The following is a 10,507-nucleotide window of genomic DNA, read 5'->3' on the forward strand; positions in this document are numbered from 1 at the left end:
AGGAGAATGAAAAAGGTGGCTTAAAGCTCAACATTCAGAAAACGAAGATCATGGCATCTGGTCCCATCACTTCATGGGAAATAGATGGGGAAACAGTGGAAACAGTGTCAGACTTTATTTTGGGGGGCTCCAAAATCACTACAGATGGTGATTGTAGCCATGAAATTAAAAGATGCTTACTCCTTGGAAGGAAAGTTATGACCAACCTAGACAGCATGTTCAAAAGCAGAGACATTTGTCAACAAAGGTCCATCTAATCAAGGCTATGGTTTTTCCAGTAGTCATGTATGGATGTGAGAGTTGGACTGTGAAGAAAGCTGAGTGCTGAAGAATTGATACTTTTGAACTGTGGTGTTGGAGAAGACTCTTGAGAGTCCCTTGGACTGCAAGGAGATCCAACCAGTCCATTCTAAAGGAGATCAGCCCTGGGTGTTCTTTGGAAGGAATGATGCTAAAGCTGAAACTCCAGTACTTTGGCCACCTCATGCGAAGAGTTGACTCATTGGAAAGGACCCTGACGCTGGGAGGGATTGGAGGCAGGAGGAGAAGGGGATGACAGAGGATGAGATGGCTGGATGGCATCACCGACTGGATGGACGTGAGTTTGAGTGAACTCTGGGAGTTGGTGATGGACAGGGAGGCCTGGCGTGCTGCGATTCATGGGGTCGCAGAGTCTGACACAACTGAGCGACTGAACTGAACTGAACTGGGAGGTGCTGACTCCATCATTACAGACCAGACATAGTCCTGTGGGTCTATCGTCACTCGAGAACAGTCCTAGGAGAACACACACCTAGGAGAACAGAACTCTTTCTTTCTAATGCACCTGCCTCTGCCTTCTTCCTCTTGGAGCAGCAGCCCCGGTGCTGGCCTGGTTGACGGAGGAAGTGCTCTGTCCCACCTACAACTTGTGTCTGAAAGATTCACCCACACCATCATTCCACAGAGTCATCTTCTAAAGCCTGTACTAGAAACATCTGTCTTTCAGCAGGTGTCTCCTCTATATTCAGAAATAATGAACTAGTGAAAAAGGCTGGATTTCTTTAAAGTATTAAATTTAAAAATTCAAGCTACACCTGTGTATAAAGTATGATCCTAATTTTAGAAAATGTATATCTTCAGACACATAGATTCAAAGGAAAAAGACAAGAAGAAAATAAGGAGAAATGTATAATTATTACCTGAAAGTGGTTGAATGATGTAAGCTTTTTTGTTTGTTTGTTTTTCCTTTATGTGTTTTGGAAATACTTACAATGAAAAATAAGACTTGAGTATTATTTATCCCTCGGAGAAGGCAATGGCAACCCACTCCAGTGTTCTTGCCTGGAGAATCCCAGGGACGGGGGAGCCTGGTGGGCTGCCGTCTATGGGGTCACACAGAGTCAGACACGACTGAAGCGACTTAGCAGCATCAGCAGCATTATTTATCCTTTTGCTTCTCTATGCATCCCTGAGGGAGAAGGCAGGGTGGAGGATGTTTCTTTTCTTTTTCTCTTTTATATACATTCTTTTTCATCAATCTTCTTTTCCACTATGGCTTACCCCAGGAGGTTGGAATATAGCTCCCTGTGCTATACGGTAGGACCCTGTCCGGCCATCCTGAATGCGACACTTTGCATCTGCTAATTACAAACCCCCAGTCCAGCCCTCTTCCTGCTCCCCTCCCCCTTGACAGCCAGGAGTCTGTTCTCTCTGTCTGCGAATCTGTTTCTGTTTCATAGATAGGTTTATTTGTCTCATATTTTAGATTCCACCTATAAGTGTTATCATATGGTATTTGTCTCTCCCTTTCTGACTTACTGCAGTGGGTTACCATTTCCTCCTCCTGGGGATCTTCCCTACCCAGGGATCGAACCTGCATCTCCTGCATTGGCAGGCGGGTTCTTTGCCACTGAGCCACTGGGGAAGCCTTGTAAAAGGACTTTTAATACACTGTTTTCTTTTATTCCAGCTGTGGCTTCAGAGCTGACTTGCATTCCTAGTCTAGAAGTCATTTTTGATCACAAATATCAGGAGTGATGACAGAGTTGAAAGTCTTACTTATCAGAATAAGAGTCCCAGAGAACCCCTGATTGACTCCAAAGCTTCCCCCTTTTAAACTTGGGATGTTTGTCTCTCTTCGTGCCGCTATGTCAGGGGAAAGCACTGCCAAATGGAGTTTTTCCATATTTGACTCAAAGCGGGTGGAGGGTTGAAGTTGATCCTTGCTATAACGTTGGTGCCAACAGTTGGCCAGGAATAAGCATTCACAGCCAGATTTTTGAATTCCTGTAACCAGGAGCCCATAATAAAAAGACTCCTACAAACCCCCACCTCTCTTTCTCTCTCTCTCTCTCTCTGAGGCCTCTGGCCAAGAAAAGCAGGAACCTCTGGAGCCAAAAGGATCCAAGGATGGAGTGGAGAGAGATGAGAGTCCTGGCAAAGAACTCGACGGGGTGCACTTATTCCAAGCATGTCTGAGACAAAGTCTCTCCATTGCTGGACCGGCCAGGCCACTCCCACCTCAGGCCCGGGCAAGCTGGACTTCAGAACGGTTGCTGTTTCGACCACATCACACTCAGTTGGTGACCAGCCAGCTGGTCTATTTGCCCAAAGAGGCCCAACCCAACCACAGCCACCACCCCACAGAGAACTTGGCTGATTCTTTAAGAACCTCCCTTCCTTGCCTTCTGGATAGAACAGATTCTGGACTGTTTTTATTTTTTCAACACCCCTGCCCTCCCTCCAGACATAAGCGGGATGTTTAGAAAAGCTCAAGATGGCCAGGGGTCTGCGGTGTTGGCCACTGGTCCCCACTTGGAAAGTAGTTCTGATCAATATCAGTGGATCAACTTCTGCTAAGGCTTTGGATAGAGCCCAGGACTCCTGAACCTCTCTCTCTCTTTTTCTCTCTCTCTCTGTCTCTCTCTCTCTCTCTCCCTGAGAGAACTTGGCTACAGGGAGTTCTACAGGGTGAGGTAGAAGATATGCCTTCCCTTTTTAAGGATTTTTCTTATTAGACTTTTAAGAAATCTTTCCCAATCCCAAAAAGTTCAAGGGAGAAAGTAAGTCTCATTTTGCTGTTGTTTGTTCACTAAGTCCTGTCCAGCTCATTGCAGCTTCATGGACTGCAGCACACCAGGTCCTCTGTCCTCCATTATCTCCCAGAGTTTGCTCAGATTTGTGTCCATTGAGTTGATGATGCCGTCCAACCATCCCATCCTCTGTGGCCACTTTCTCAATCTTTCCCAGCATCAGGGTCTTTTCTAATGAGTCAGTTCCTCACATCAGGTGGCCAAAGTATTGGCGCTTCAACTTCAGCATCAGTCCTTCCAATGAATATTCTGGCTTGATTTCCTTTAGGACTTTGCTCTCTTTGCAGTTCAGGAGACTTTGAAAAGTCTTCTCTAGCACCATAATTTGAAAGCATCAGTTTTTTGGTGCTCAGCCTTCTTTATGGACCAACTCTCACATCCATACGTGACTACTGGAAAAACCATAGTTTTGACTATAGGGACTTTTGTTCAGCAAAGTGATATCTCTGCTTTTTACCATGCTGTCTAGGTATGTCATAGCTTTCCTTCCAAGGAACACGCATCTTTTACTTTCATGGCTGCAGTCACCATCTGCTGGGAGTCTGAAGCCCAAGAAAATAAAATCTGTCACTGCTTCCAGTTTTTCCCCATCTATTTGCCATAAAGTCATGAGTCTCATAGCTGGGGGTCTTACCCCTTGCAGACCTCTTCTCAGTCTCCTAAGGGCTGGGGTAGGATCCGAAAAAAAAAAAAAAAAAAAGAACTCCTCTACGGAAAACAACCTGTCTGATTAAAGGTCTGTTGGGCAAAGTGTCCATGAGTAAAGACCCCCTCTTGCTCCCTCCAGACTGAACAGAAAGATGCACAAGGGCAAATTCACCACTGATGAATTGAGCCAGTGCCTGCTCCTCTAGAACTGAGTTCATCCCAGAAGCAAAGGTCCTAAGATTTGAGGATGGAGATTGGGAAACCTCAGGCACAGTGAGAAAGCCAGAGCTGCCCTGCAGGAAATGGACCAGGAGCAGCGGCAGCCACACAGAGGCCCCCTTCTTCCGGCGCTTTCACACGTGCCTGCTTGGCCAATCCCCAGGCTTAGCTATCAGTGTTTTACTACCTGCCACTGCCAGAGCTCCCTGGGGGCTGTTCAGCACTGTGGGGGCTCCTGCAGCAGCTACTAGAGGCAAGACTAGTCCCTGCCCACCCTGCACCTTCCATCACCCCACAGGATCTGCTGCCCTAGGACGTGCAGGTACCGTTGATGCCCACACAGCCACATCCATCCCGCAGGTCCTCCATCACCCAAACTGGCTTTGCAGTGGCCATGCCTTTTGCCCCCAAGTCAATTCTTTTCTGCCCCCTCAGTCCATCCTCCTGTTCCCTAAGCCATGCTGGACAATTCCCAGTGATGCTGTTCCAGTCCAGCAGAGCAAGGCAGGCTCGGCAGTTAGCCAGTTGCCAGAGCAGCAGCCCTCCCAGGACCAGCAACTGGTTACAGTTGTGGAAGATAAGCCATCATCAGGATGGCAGGACCCATGCTTAGAGTGGGCTTCCTTGGTGGCTAAGATGGTAAAGAATCTGCCTGCAATGCAGGAAACTTGGGATCGATCTCTGGGTCAGGAAGATCCCCTGGAGAAGGGGATGGCTACCCACTCCAGTATTCTTGACTGGAGAATGCCATGGACAGAGGAGCCTGGCAGACTACAGTCCATGGGATCTCAAAGAGTTGGACATGACTAAGTGACTAACACTTACGGCTTAGAGTGTGGAGCATCCATCCTGAGGCATCTTCACAGAATCCATAACATGCCCCCTGCACCTTCTACCAGTCAGTGACAAAAAACTCCAGCAGCCATTGAAGGCATCCCTCCATAAGGCTGGGGCTGGGACTTTTGGAAGAAAAGGGTTCCCCAAATTATGATACTAGAGCTTTATGTAGAGTCCCCTTTTTTGCCACTGTCGTTGTAACCCATATTTCTAAATTTTTCCCCTTTCCCGCATGGATCAGAGGAAACTGGGGAAGTATAAATACATTTGACTTTATTCAGCCTTCAGCAAAACTCTCCTGCCCTGGAGAGAAGCCCTGGAAGATTAAAAAGTCACAGGGAACCAATTACTTAAGATGGTTACAATTGTGAGAACCACTGTGCACCCGTGGGAAGCCACCAGACACCATATCCAGGCTGCTCCCCATGGGGCCATGGCTCCCCTGGCCGCCCACAGCACAGGGATACATGGACACGAGAAGAAAAGGCTTCTGGGAAAGTAGCTTTGTCAAAGGCATTTTGAAAAGTTTGGCAAACGTGTGACAACATGGCTAGACCTAGAGGACATGATGCTAACTGAGATAAGCCAGACGCAAAAAGACAAATACTGTATCATCTCATTTATATGTAGAATCTGCTGCTGCTGTAAGGTCATCAGCCATGTCCAACTCTCTGCGACCCCATGGACGGCAGCACGCCAGGCTTCCCTGTCCATCACCAACTTCCGAAACTTGTTTAGACTCATGTCCATCAAGTCGGTGATGCCATCCAACCACTTCATCCTCTGTCATAGAAGGTTAGTTAGTTTCAGATGTCGTAGGTTAGTTTTTTAAAACTAACTAAATTTATAGAGGTAGAGAGTAGAATGGTGGGTGCCATGGGTCAAGGAAGGAGGACACAGGGAGAGGATGGTCAATGGGTATAAAGATGCAAGATGAGTGAGCTCTGGGGATCTCCTCTACAGTCTAGTGTCTATGGCTAATCATTCTGCATTTTTAAAAACTCTGGGGGGCATGTGGGATCTTAGTTCCTCCACGAGGGATTAAACCCAGTCCTAACTGCTGGACCACCAGTGAAGTACCAATAATTCTATATTTTACACTTAAAATTTTCCTGAGAGGATAACACTTACAGTGTGTGTGCTAATAATGATAATAATGGCCAAAGGAAACTTTAGGAGGTGATGGATATCTGTGCTCTTGATAGTAAGGAGGGGTTCCCGGGTGACAATTGTCCCCAGACTCGTTAAACTGTGTGCATTAAATGTGTACATATCAGTCACTCCTCAGTGAAGTGGTTTTTAAAAAAATGTGGCCAAAAAAATTTGGTGAAAAAGAAAAAGGACAATTTAGTAAGAGGAAATCCTGAGAAACGTGATTTGATTGACTATTTAATGGAAACCCTGGACAATAAATTAGGGGCAACCACCTGGGAGGCTCCAGCGCTGTTAAGGTATTATTCCCAATAGTTTATCAACAGGTGTTATCTTTAGGGTTCAGGAATAAAAATTAGAATTTGCGGAATTTTCACTAACACCCCAAATCTTAAGTTATTGTTTGTTAGTGCCTCAGTCATGTTAGTTGCTCTTTGCAATCCCATGGGCTGCAGCCCACCGGGTTCCTCTGTCCATGGAATTCTCCAGACAAGAATACTGGAGTGGGTTGCCATGCCTTTCTCTGGGGGATCTTCCTGACCCAGGAATGGAACCTGAGTCTCCTGTACTGCAGGCAGATTCTTTACCATCTGAGCCACCAGGGAAGCCCAAGTTATTCTTTAATTATTTCTAAAATTAATTATATTATTTACTCATGGATATCTAAAAAATTGTATACAAAGAGATATTAATTTTAGTTGCATTTATGAAAACTATAGTCTATAGCAAATATTCAAACACTAGAAAACACCAGCAGGATGCCCTGGTAAGTTGGAACTTCTCCTTCCAATGCATGGGGTACAGGTTTGATCCCTGATTGGAGAGCTAAGAGCCCACATGCCTCCGGCCAAAACACATAAAACAGAAGCAGTATTGTAACAAATTCAATGAAGACTTTAAAAATGGTCCAATATAAAAAAAATCTTTAAAATAAACACCAGGAAACATCACGGTGTATTATAATGTAACATTCAGATTTCCCAGTGAGACATTAATAGTTAACAGCACTAGTCAGAATCATACATTGAAATTGCTCTTTTTAAAACTTCCATTTAAATTTTGCTTCCAAAATTTATTATTTCTTGGAACACCATTCATAAGATTTGTGGAAAGCATACAATGTACAAAATGTATTAATAAATTAATAAAATTTATTAGTTATTATTTTATAATAACTACTTTTTAATAACTATTTTATAATAACTACTACAACAATCACTCACCATTAGAGACAGGCAGGTCACAGACACACACACACAACATGGCTATAGCTATATCTTAGAAGATCGACTGGTTAATCATCACTGCTCTTCTTCTGGGTGTTCCTGTCTGGTTTCCAAAACTACCACCCTTGACCTTGGACTCTGTGTGTCAGCATCTCCTGAACTCATGTTCCACTGCACTTCAGTGGATTCCTTCAGATCAGTAACATCTCTGTGTTACTTGCAAAGCTTTCATTCTTGAAGGAGAATAATAGAGTTTTTTCTTGTTTTCCTGACTTCTCCACTGGTTTTCCTCGAAATTTGAAATTTGGAAAAACAGAGAAATTTCCCAAGCAATTCTTTCAAGTAAAGAATTCTCACATGCAGCTCAAAATAAGCTGCAGGTCTGGTGGGGATGGGCCATCAGCAGGGCCCTGGAAGGGAAGTAGGTAGCTTGATGGGGTGGGGGAGGAACTGGGACTTGGGGCTGCAGTCCAACCTCAGGACAAATCACCTGTGAAAACAGGAACCCATAAGCCTGTCTTCTTCAATTTAGCCTTGGCTAGAAAACATATTGGCTTTCCTGGTGGCTCCGTGGTAAAGAATCTGCCTGCCAATGCAGGAGACCCAGGTTCAATCCCTGGGTCAGGAAGATCCTCTGAGAAGGAAATGGCAACCGACTCCAGTATTCTTGCCTGGAGAATCCCATGGACAGAGGAGCCTGATGGGCTATAGTTCATGGGGCCACATAGAGTCGGACACAACTTAGCGACTAAACAATAGAAAACACATTGGAAACAGCAGCCCCCAGCCTCATTTAGTAGCCAGTGAAGAAACTTTAAAGAATGAAGAAGACTGACAAGGTGCTTGGAAAAGATAAGTCCTGACTTAACTGTGATGACTTGTCAAAGAAAGAAGGAAAATATTAGGGAAATACTGACACAACGGTTTATATCAATTAAAATGAAAACGACACCTATTTCTTCCTTGTCATAAAGCTGAGTTTCTGCCTAAGGCTCTTTGTTTGGAAGGCCAAACAACTTTCTGGTAATATTGAGAGATTTGATTTTTATAGTTTCAAGGACAGTAGACTTGAAATCCTGACACAGGTTTGCTCTTTGAAACTACACTTGTCAAAATGTTTGTGGGGGCTGGGGGGGACTGTGTTTGTTAAATTATAACAACTTAAAGTCAGGAGAAGTTGATTTATTCACAAGTTCTAGTGATAATTTTTCACCAGAACGTTACTCAGTTCAGTTCAGTTGCTCAGTTGTATCTGACTCTTTGTGACCCCAGGGAGCCCGCCAGGCCTCCCTGTCCATCACCGACTCCCAGAGCTTACTCAAACTCATGTCCATTGAGTCGGTGATGCCATCCAACCATCTCATCCTCTGTCGTCCCCTTCTCCTCCCGCCTTCAGTCTTTGCCAGGACGTTACTGGCCTAACTCTATTCCACTTAATCTTTATAAAAGGACTTTATGGGGCTTCCCTTGTGGTCTAATGGTTAAGAATTTGCCTTGCAATGCAGGGAACACCGGTTCAATCCCTGGGTCAGGAAGATCCCACATGTCACAGGGCAACGAAGCCTGTACACCACAGCTACTGAGCCTGCCCTCTGGAGACCACGAACCTCAACAAGAGAAGCTACTGCGACGAGAGGCGTACGCACAGCAGTTAGAGAGCAAAGCCCACAGGCAGCAGGAGGACCCAGCACACCAAAGATAAATATATTTTTTTAAAGTAAAGGACTTTACAAATTTCCTTAAAATTAGGAAATTAGCTAAAAGCACATTTCCTATTGTAAAAAATGGATTGCAAGGAAAATAAAGGGACTGTGGAGGAGATTAACTTTGGAACTGCTAGAATCTCAGTTTGTTATGATCCAGCCCTCGGCCCTTTATCTCAGGTTTTGCACAGATGAGGAAGGTGCTTGTCCTAAAGACCACTGGATGCTCAAGGCTGCTGTGGATGACACCTGGGACCTGGAGAAAAGGGACCATCAGGCCCGGACACCTGACCACAGTCTCAGGTCCGTCTCTCTTTGGAAAAGTGTCAGAATCCAAGAGCAGCAAGAGGTGCAAACAAGAGAGGCCTGTCCTGTCTCTTTAATCTCCTTTACTCTGGGATAGTTCCTCAGTCAGTCATTGTTTTTTATGACTGACGCACAAAATATAAAGACCATTTATTTTGAAGAATGTCCCTCAGCTTGGGTTTAAGTGATATTCCCTCAAGATTATAGAATCAGCCTCTGTGTTTTGGGAAGAAGACCAAGGCCCTGATACTGCAAAAGACTGAGGGCAGGAGAAGAAGGGGGCAACAGAGAACGAAATGTTTGGATGGCACCATTAACTCAATGGACATGAGTTTCAGCAAACTCTGGGAGTTAGTGAAGGACAGGGAAGCTTGGCCTAAAAGGCACATAACTTCAGAGGCTGAATTCCATGGACTGTATAGTCCATGGGGTTGCAAAGAGTTGGACACGACTGAGCGACTTTCACTTTCACTTTTTCCCCTTTTGCAGTGGAAATCACTATCCATTCAAAAACCGGTCCTCACACTTTTTTATAGCTGCACCCCAGTGGGTAGACCACTCTCCGATGTTTGAGTATATGGGGTTTTTTCCCCAACATTTTGTGATTTCAATTAACACTGCAAGAAATTATTTTGTATGTAAATATTTTCTTGTTTTTGGAGCTATGAATTTCTAGAGGTGGAATTAGTGGCACAAATAGAAAATACATATATAATATTTTTAGATAATGCCAAAGCTTCTTCACTCAGTCATGTCCGACTCTTTGCAACCCCATGGACTGTAGCCTATCAGGCTCCTCTGTCCATGGGATTTTCCAGGCAAGAGTGCTGGAGTGGATTTCCATTTCCTTCTCCAGGGGATCTTCCCGACCCAGGAATCGAACCCGGGTCTCCTGCATTGCAGGCAGACGCTTTACCGTCTGAGCCACCAGGGTAGCCCCCCGAAAAGCGTTGTACCAGTTTTCATCCCTACCATCAAAGCATGAGATTGCCTGCTTTTCCAGTCCCGCTAACCAGAATGTGCCATTATACTTTAAAATTTTCACCATTAAGTGAAAAATGATTTCAGTACAGTTTTAAGTTGCATTGCCCTATGCGTGAGGTTAAACAGTTTTTCTTTTAAGAATATTGTGAATTTTGCCCATTTTTCTATTGGGCACATGCTTTAAAAAAAAAAAAAAAAAGAAAAAGATTGGCTATGAATTGCATTTTCCTTTCAAAGTGCTGGGCAGAAGCTGGAAGTTATACATTTGCTTAACATGTATCCTCTTCATATTTCTCATCGTAAATTCTCTAATTGCGGTAACATTTTAGTCCTTGATATGGGTATGGTCACTGAAAAC

Source organism: Bos grunniens, chromosome 5 (assembly GCF_055505025.1).
Source record: "Bos grunniens cultivar Pamir isolate PY7600 chromosome 5, Bosgru_T2T1.0, whole genome shotgun sequence".
Lineage (NCBI taxonomy): Eukaryota > Metazoa > Chordata > Mammalia > Artiodactyla > Bovidae > Bos > Bos grunniens.